We start from the raw sequence: 10,812 nt of genomic DNA on the forward strand, positions 1-10,812 counted from the left end.
TGAGATTTTATGCAGGAAAGATAGTGTGGAGAAGGTTAAGAAATCGATAGGTTTCGAGGGTGCTATTATAGTCGAATCTCAAGGCCATAGTGGTGGGCTTGCCTTTCTGTGGCGTAATAAGGAGGAAGTGTCTCTAAATTCATTTAGCAAAAATCATATTGATGTTGATATATCAATGCAGGGGTGGCAAACGTTCAGAGTTACAGGCATATATGGAGAGCCGGATAGAGCTAAAAGGAGGGAGACGTGGAACTTGATCCGTTCTTTAGCTAGCAATTCTATTCTCCCTTGGTGTTTAATAGGGGACATGAACAATGTGCTAAGTCAGGAAGAAATAAAAGGTGGAAATCCTTATCCTAATTGGTTATTGCAGGGCTTCCAAGAGGTGATTGAAGAGTGTGAATTAACGGACATGAATATGGGAGGATATCCGTTTACTTGGGAGAGGGGGCATGGGACTATTAACTGGGTCGAAGTTAGACTGGACAGAGCTCTGATCTCAAGAAGTTTTATGAATCACTTTAAAGATGCGAGGTTAACAAATCTGGAAGTCACAGTATCAGACCACTGCCCTATTTTGTTCGAGCCTTTTGTTCCGGTTCAAATAATATCGGTAAAGAGGTTTAGATTCGAAAATGCCTGGATTCGAGAACCTATGTGTAAACAATTGGTGGAGGAGGCATGGAATGTATATCAGGGGCGTCCTGTCCAGGATAAAATAGCAAAATGCTCCGGTGTGCTTCAGGAGTGGGGCAAGACTATTACTGGTAGTTTTAAGCGGCGTATTAGTCATAGCAAAAAGATCTTGAAAACTCTGAAGGGTCGGCGGGATCTAGAGTCTGTTAACAAGTATCAGGAAGAATTAAAGAATTTGTCAGAAGTGTATATACAACAGGAAGTGTTCTGGAAGCAAAGGTCGAAGCAATTGTGGCTTAGAGAAGGCGATAGTAACAGCAAATACTTCCATGCAACAGCCAGGACTAGAAGAAGAGTTAATCAAATCAGTAGGTTGCATAACAGCGAGGGGCAAGTAGTGGAGTGGGAGTCGGGGCTTCAAGATACTATGGTGGATTATTTTAAAGATCTATTCAAGTCCTCAGATACGGTCTGGACTGAAGTGATTGATTGTATGTCTTCGAAGATCACAGAGGATCAGAATGCGGAAATGCTTCTCCCAATAGAGGAAGAGGAGGTAAAACAGGCCCTGTTTCATATGCATCCCGACAAGTCGCCTGGACCAGACGGTATGAGTCCGGTGTTTTATCAGAAATTTTGGAATATCGTGGGGCAAGACATCATTCACCTGGTGAGGAATTTTTTCTTAAATTGTACTTTTGATGAGCAGTTAACTGAGACTAATATCGTGCTTATCCCAAAAAAGAAAAATCCAACATTTATGACTGATCTTAGGCCTATATCATTGTGCAACGTGGTGTACAAAATCGTTTCAAAAGTGTTGGCTAATAGACTAAAAGGGGTGATGGATATGGCTATCTCAGAATCTCAGAGTGCTTTTATTCCAGGGCGTTTGATCACAGACAACATCATGATTTCTTATGAAGTGATGCATTACATGAAAAGGAAAACAAAAGGGAAATGTGGTTGGATGGCCCTGAAATTAGATATGAGTAAAGCCTACGATCGAGTGGAGTGGGGTTTTTTAAAAGCAGCATTGAAGAAGTTGGGTTTTGCTGAAAGGTTAGTGAATTTGTTTATGGCATGTGTTACTTCTGCAAAGTATAGAATTAGTCACGCAGGTAGGGAGTTTGGAGATATTATACCAGAAAGGGGCCTCCGTCAGGGTGATCCTTTATCTTCTTATTTGTTCTTAGTGTGCACTGAAGGGTTTACCTCTATTATCCGGGAATACGAGAGAAAAGGGTTGATTAAGGGGATCCAAGTAGCTAGAGGGGCTCCGGTGATATCACACATGTTTTTCGCAGACGATAGTTATATTTATTGTCAAGCTAATGAAGTGTCTGCTCATCACATTGTGGATATGCTAGCTAAGTTCGAAACAGCCTCCGGACAGAAGATCAATCGTGATAAATCTTCAGTGTTTTTCAGCAGAAATACTAGCTCGGAGATGAAGGAAAAAATATGTGAAGTTTTGAATTTTCATGAGGCTAACGATAACACGCATTATCTTGGTTTGCCAAATATGTTAGGGAGAAAGAAGTCTGCCATTCTGGGGTATTTAAAGGATCGATTGCAGAGCAGAATTCAAGGATGGGATAAAACTTCTTTGTCTAAGGGGGGAAAGGAGATTTTACTGAAGACAGTGGCTCAAGCTCTTCCTAATTATGCTATGAGTGTTTTTTTACTGCCTTTGGAGCTTTGCCGAGACATGGAGAGGATCATGTGTAGGTTTTGGTGGAAGGGGTCGAACAACAAGGATAAGGGGATACATTGGATGTCTTGGGAACATATGTGTAAGAGTAAATTTAATGGTGGACTCGGGTTTCGTAACTTGCATGATTTTAATGTAGCCCAGCTGGGAAAGCAGGGATGGAGATTGATTATGAATCCCCAGAGCCTAGTGAGTCGAGTGTATCAGGCAAGATATTATCCGAATGGCACGTTTTTAACTGCAGGGTTGGGGAATAGTCCGAGTTTTATTTGGCGTAGCGTGGTGGAAGCTCAAGTTTTGTTGAAAAGAGGTATGTATCGCAGGGTAGGAGATGGGTCTACTGTCAGCATCTGCTTAGATCCTTGGCTGCCTAATGAGGAAGACCCTTATATTCATACGGTTAGTGCATCTATAGAAGGCCAAGTGGTTTCATCTCTGATGATTCCAGGTCGAAATCAGTGGGACGAAGAGGTGGTTACCGACATCTTCGATGCACGAGACGCAAATCTGATTCTGAGCATTCCTCTACAGTCTACAGGGGTAGACGCTTGGTACTGGAGTAAGGAGAAAATGGGTAACTACACGGTTAAGAGTGCTTATTTGCTGTTGCAGGAAATTAAAGGTGGTCATCAAGGGAGTAATAATTCAGGGTTCTGGAGGAAAATGTGGAATCTAAAAATTCCATTAAAGGTTAAGCATTTCATTTGGAGGGCTATAACAGGTTGCTTACCAACAAAAGATCAATTGAGAATTAAGAAGGTAAATGTAAATGCTCTGTGTCCAGCTTGCAACGCTGAGGAGGAAAGCGTAATCCACTCTCTTATAACTTGTTCATTTGCCAAGGCATGCTGGGAAAATCTGAATATCAATCTTACAGTGGATGTCTATTATTCTTTCTTTGAGTGGATTAATGCTGTTTTTACAGTGTGCAGTGGCAAAAACTTACATTTGGTGATTATGCTGTGTTGGTCTTTGTGGAAAGGGAGAAATGACTTGGTCTGGAACAACAAGGGTATGGTAGTTTCAACGATAGTGGAGTCAGCGAAGTCAATCCTTAATCAATGGCAGAGTGCTCAAGACAGGTCCTTTGAACCATCTCTTAGTTTTATGACTGATATGGATGGTGATGCGCACTGGTGTGCTCCAAATGAAAATACGATTAAGGTCAATACGGATGCTGCTATTTTTGAAAACTCTCATAGCTTTAGTTTTTCAGCGGTGGCTCGAGATCACGAAGGCAGGCTAGTAGAGGCAATATCCAGGTGTGAGAAAGGCCAGCTCAGTCCAGAAGTGGTGGAAGCTTTAGGCGTCAGGGAAGCGTTAAGCTGGATAAAGAAGAAAGGCTGGGAAGGAGTGGTGATCGAGACAGACTGCATGGTGGTTGTCCAGGCAGTCCGAAGTAGTACTTGTTTGATGTCATACTTTGGAAGGGTGATTGCTCAATGCAAACATTCGCTAGCAGAGTTAAAAGATAGCAAAGTGTCTTTAAGGTTTGTCAAACGGTCTGCAAACAAGGTGGCTCACTACTTGGCGAGACACACTTGTATTATTTCTGATCGTATTTGGAGAATGGATAATATCCATTCGGAGTTCATTGATGTATTGTCGAATGATTTGAAGTTTTAATGAAATTTTATTCTGTGGCAAAAAAAAAAAAGATATTAACGATCAAAAGTATAAATTGGCAAACGTGTCCAGCACAGAGAGAAAACATTTTTAGGGACGGAAGGAGTATATATTAGTAGTAAACTCGTCGGCTTCAAACACTATTACTTTTATGGGTGTTTTACTAATATGTCCCATTTTAAAAAATGATTTATAAATATGTCCTATTTCTAATTATATTTAGAGATATATCCTATATACCATATTTTTTATAATTTGTAATTAATCATGATTAACTTTAATTAACATCTTCAAATGACATATATAACTTTTTTACGCTACCGTTATACTTTGATATCTTAATGTGCATGATTATATTATTGATGAAAAGAGTTAAATCTAATTCTAAAAGTGTTTATATTTACAGAAGACCACATAACTTCTAAAAAATGATGAAAACTAAAATTTAACAAATTATGATGCAACAAATACTGTGAAACATCACACTGACTTAAGTTTGCAGATCAATATATAAAACTTTCTCAATCAATAAATATAAATATACATGTAAATACACATTGGTGTAACATTTGATTACTACAAATCTTGCATGGCTACTTGTTTACTTGTTTTCAGTGATGAAATGGTCGTTCCCAACTTAGGCTTAGTGGAAGGACAGCATGAGTGTTGTTTAACCTTACTTGAAGGACATTATAGTTGTAGTTGATTGCTGACAAAACCTAAAGAATATTTTGTTTTGCTAACACTCATTATGTCACTATATCATAGACTCGCTATATAATTCTTTTTATTTTGATTTTTAACAACATCAAATATATATGTATTTGCAGGCGTTGCTTAATTCTAAAATTTCAATAACAACTGACTCGGGACACTAAATTTGTGAGACAATTCTACTGAACTGAATTATATATTATATTTTAATGTTGGATATTTTATGTGATCTTTAAGAACCTAAAATCTAATTTTGTGGCTTAGTGTTTGTATTATAGGGCATTCTAGTCATATTTAGTATTATTTATAAAATAGTTATATATATGAGTTATACATGAGTTAAAATTAACTAAAGGACATAATTATAATTATTGAATAAAAAAGGACATATGAGTAAAGCAACTCATAAATTTGGGACATATTGTATAAATCCCCTACTTTTATCGACCTAGAATATCATGTAAATACATCGAATTGATGCTTAGGACGAAAATTAATATATCGAATATATTTGGTTTGTTAATGATGTATATTATTTTTCTTTTGCTTTTTCGATAACAGGATTACTTTCTCCAATAGTAAAGATAAATGAAATACGTGCAAACAGATGATAGGAAGTAAGTGGAGATATTTTTATAAACTAGAAAAATATATTTTAATTTTACGAGAGAAAGACTTTAATAAATTGGGAGCAGGAGGTACCTTCTGACTTGGTATGGTTCTGACATCCTATTCTCTTATGTCTACATCGATGTTGACCTCTCTACCGACGATCACCCCGCTCCCCGGCACCTCCTATCTTTCTCTCTATGCAATTATTTTGTGATTTTAATTTTTTTCTTTCACAAAACATATTTTGTTTACCAAACCACGCTTTTTTGCAAAAAATTATGCCTTCTATCTCAAAATAACTTTCCACCTTCGAAAAAATAATATATTATAAAAAAGTAAATGTTAATAAAAAATTGTATTTCTATCATTATTAATTGTTTAATACTCCCTTTGTTTTATATATGTTATTTTTTTTTACATAATTATAAATATTTTGACTGCATAAGTAAAATAATAATATTTTAAATTTTCTTTCTGTAAATTAAAGTTTTAGTTCTATATTTACAAAATAAAATGAAAATTACTACTCGCTCAATTTCAAATAATTGTTGTTTGACTTTGTTTTCTCATATATTTAGTAGTTTTGACCACCTACTTAAAATTATTTTTTTAAATAGTTTTTTTATGAATAAAAGTATTGAATTGATATTTTATGCAAAAAATATATAATTTTAAATATGCGGTGAAAGACCTTGAGGGTCAAAAAGTCAAATGTCAATTATTTAAAAATAGAGTAAGTGGGCACGGTTGGATAACTCAACTGGTTAAGAGTTTATCCTCTGTCGTCCCAGATTCTGGATTTAATCCTCACTCACCCCTCACCCCGAGAATTTCCGAGAATATATACTCATTTGTAAGGCTATAAGCCTTATTTGTAAAAAAGAAATAGAGTAAGTTGTCCGCAAGTGTTGACTCAGTTGGTTAAAGAGAGAAAAACTATTCTCTTGGTCACATGTTCGAATACCACGGGAGGAGAATTTATGATTATGCCTCCTGAGTTAGAGTTTGTCGCTTAAATGCGGTTTATCCTAATTCACGTGATTTGCATGATATTGCGTGAGCCCGTACGGTTTAACCGGTACGTACCCGAATGATAGCGGCTGCGAGTTATGTACGATAAAAAAAATAGAGTGAGTATTTTAACTAAGTGATAAAAAAACGAAGTGTGTGCACAAAAATTATATAAAAAACAAAGGAAGTATGTTAAATAAATTGATGTTTGGAAATAAAAATTAGAGACATACGAATTAGAGTTAAATTTGTAAATATAAACTTACATTGAAAATTAAAGGTGAAAAATAATTTTGTAATATTTTTTCTAAAAAAAGTGAAAATATATTTTGAAACAAAAGAAATATTATATATTTCTTTTAAAAAGAGTATGCAATACATTAATTTATAATGAAACCAGCTATTCCAAAGCTAATATTGTTTTATAAAAAAATAATTAGAAACAAAATTAGAGGAGCATTACATTTGACATTTGAGTATTTAACTAACCCCCGGAAAAACTGACACTGGGGTCATGAGACTTATTTCAAACTATAAATGATGAATAGGAGTATTATGGTGCATTAAGTTGGGGGCATAATTAGCCACTAAATTCTTGTTCTACATATCTACGTACTCGCTTGGAATGTACGGAAAAGTATTGTTACGAGTTTCAGTTAATTCTGAGAACTGTACTGTACTTATTCGGGTAGGGTACCCCCGGAACGTGGCTGCAATTAATGATCGGTGGCATGTGGGTGGGCCTCCCATTATTCCAAGGATTTTGGTGTGTACCATATTAATGGGCTACATATGTCGACCGCTATTTCTCACTTCTCTCATTAATTTGTTGTCGGTACGAATAATTGAAAAACATTAATTTATCAAAATAAAGTTTTGTAATTTAAGATACAAATTACGTTTGATATGTTTTCAAAATTCAAAATAATTTTATAAAACATAAGTTAAGTATCCGTTAATCTTTATATAATTAATTAGTCAAAAACATAAGTATATTTTATAATAGAGGAAACTTCTATACACCACTTTCGAAATTGATCCATTTTTACTCACATTGTTTGAACATATACTTATATTTAAAATATATAAGTCTAATTTTTTTTGAGAAGAGAATATATAAGTCTAATTATTTGAAAAGAATTTGACATATAGGGTGATTTTGTTCTTTTTTATATAGAAATATGATACTATGTTTTTATATTTATTTATACGATTATAAAAGTTCATAAATTGCAAAATACGATTAACTGCTCTTTCTTGTTCCTTTATTTTATTTTCATCTTCTTTTCCCGTTTGTTTTTCATTTTCTTCAACTTGTATGTACTCTATCAATAAAATATATACAAATATACATATTTACATGAGTTTTTGGAGATGTTCATGTGTGTGTATTTTATACTAGTTCGGATTTTTATAATACTATATAATTTAAATTTAAATTTATTTTTTAAATTTTGTTATTTAATATTTCTACATGTAATTTAATGATAAATATATTAATTTATGCTCATAACTTTTGTAAGAAGAGTACAAAAGAGTTATGCGGCAAAAGTAATGTAGCCCATTATATTTTTAGTCATAGTTCTATGAGTGATCATAATTTTTTTTAAATAAAAGTTAAGTTAGTTTAGATTAATAATATATGAATGATGTTTAATATGATATTAATTTCTCTTCATTTTTTAGTTAATAGTTTATAATATATTATTTTTGACCCAAGATTCATTATATTGACCAGATCATTGTAATTTTTTAAACCCGGATTAATAGAATAATTTTGTTTTATCCCGGAAGAATTTTATTTTAGCTAGTAGCTTTATATTTTGATTTTAATTTTTTTTAGTTTGAATAAACTCTATAATGTGCTTTTAGCCTGTATGAATATTATAATTATTTTATTTTAGCTTAATTCAATAGTATATTTTATTAGCAAGATTAATAGTATTTATTATTTTATTTTAGCTCCACATACTTTAACCAACCAAATTCAACTAACTATATTTAGTTTATTTTCAATTTTAGTTTAGCCTGAATTAAAAATGTAATTTTGTTTTAACTCGGATAAAAAGCATATATTATTTTAGAATAACAATAATTAAATTGGTTATTATAGTAAATATCATTTTAGATTTTAATTAAATAAAAATTAAATTAGTAGAATAAGTTAATGTCAATATTAATTTGAACAATAGAGACCTCAATATGAATTAGAATTTAAATCGACATTAGAGGTTAACTTAAATATCGATTAGAATAATATATAATTCAATACTAATTAAAATCTATTATTCTATCTCTTTTATATATAATAGGAGAACAAGGGTGTTTTTAATATTTATATAAAACATGTGGTTTGTGGGAATCGAACTAAAGTTATTTCATTTAACTATACAACCTATTACCGCTACACCATATTGTCAGTTGTGTTTTTTATCATACACATATAAGTGTGCTAAATGCATATTTTATTTAACTTTAAAAAATACTTACTTGAATTCCGCAAAACAATGGATAGTTAGTTGAATATTTGTACAGTTAATTTTAAAGAATTGAATTCCAAATATAAAATTACGCATAGTACATAAATGGATTATTATCTTATTTATTAATCATTTTTTAGTTTGAAAATATATCTCATATATTTTTAACATATTTTTATTATAAAAAGTAATTAATATATATATATATATATATAATTTTTTAAAAAATATTGAAATAGAATCGCTTATACATAAATAATCTATATTGGTATTACATATTTAGATAAGTTCGAATTATAATGTGTCAATGCATTTTATAACTTGACCCATTGTTCAAAAAATACTCGAAATTTGACTACATGACCCGGCCGAAAAACATCGTCACATTCTACGTTTAGTAAATTTAAATTACAAGCTCGGCGAAAATATCTTACCGAAAATGTGATTTTTTTTAATATCTTATGTTAATATAAATTAATGTGTTTGAGGTTTTTATATGATCAAGTCAATTGATTATTTATATTAAAATTACTAACTTAACTGGTAACACATTATTATTTTTGGGATTTGTCCCAATTTTAAGAATATTTGAAATTTAAAATGAGATCTCACTAGATTTATTAAAACTACGATGATATATTAAATTGATTTGTTATTTTTCACTTAAAAAAAACTAACTTTTGAAAAGAATTCTTTTAGATCATCAATATTCATTGATCAAGATAATATTGAACAAATATTTTGAATTATTCAAATAAAAGTTATATCTATACTATATTGTAGCATTTGATTCAATACATTTTATATTATTTAAGGAAAAAACATATATTGTTCAATAATTTGAAGGAATTAACCAATTCAACTAATATTTATAAAACTTTATCGAACTAAAATTTTTTAATTTTAGAAGAATAGTATAAAATGTTATCAAATTATTATATGAAGAAATATTAGAGTCGTAATGAAAGAAACTTAAAAACGGTTTAAATAACGATATAAATACAATTTTTCTTTCAAATTCTTAAAAAAATCATGAATATCAATAATAAGTCTTAAAAATATATAATTCATTTTTATGTTCCAACCATGATTGATACCCGGTTGCGTAAAAAATAGATATGGATTGTGTGACAACCCAGGTAGAATCCCGAGTCTTTTTCGAAAACCGGGTCAAATCCCGATTACGAGTCCAAAATAAGCCGAAGCATACTGTCCCGAGTGCAGTCAACTTGGGTTACGACAAGCCCACCACAGGCCCCCAAAAGATCATGATTTGTTGGTACACATAGTAGTAGTACATTTCCTTATAAACTGAACAGAAGTCCCAAATCTCCTCGATGTGGGACTGGGGTGTTACAAACTCCCCCACTTAAACTCCTGACGTCCTCGTCAGGCCCGAACAGACAACCCATAGGACCAAGATCATACCTCTCTAGCCATTGTGGGATAATACCGGTTGGCTTCGTGTCCCCACCTCCGGACTTCTTGTCATTGTGGGATAATACCACTAGCCTTCGTGTCCCCACCTCCGGCAACTTGACGCATCAAGCTTTCGAGGGTCGGCTCTGATACCATATGTGACAACTCGGGTCAAATCTCGGGCCTTTTTTAAAAACCGGGTCAAGTCCCGATTACGAGTCCGAAATAAGCCGAAGCATACTGTCCCGAGTGCAGCCAACTTGGGTTACGACAAGCCCACCACAGGCCCCTAAAAGATCATGATTTGTTGGTGCACATAGTAGTAGTACTTTGCCTTATAAACTAAACATAAATCCTAAATCTCCTCGATGTGGGACTGGGGTGTTACAAACTCCCCCACTTAAACTCCTTACGTCCTCATCAGGCCCGAACATACAACCTATAGGTCCAGATCTTTGCCTCTCTAGCCATTGTGGGATAATACCGGATGACTTCGTGTCCCCACTTCCGGACCTCTTGCCATCGTGGGATAATACCACCAGCTTTCGTGTCCCCACCTCCGGCAACTTGACGCATCAAACTTTCGAGAGTCGGCTCTGA

This window comes from Apium graveolens, chromosome 2 (assembly GCF_009905375.1).
Source record: "Apium graveolens cultivar Ventura chromosome 2, ASM990537v1, whole genome shotgun sequence".
Taxonomy (NCBI): Eukaryota; Viridiplantae; Streptophyta; class Magnoliopsida; order Apiales; family Apiaceae; genus Apium; species Apium graveolens.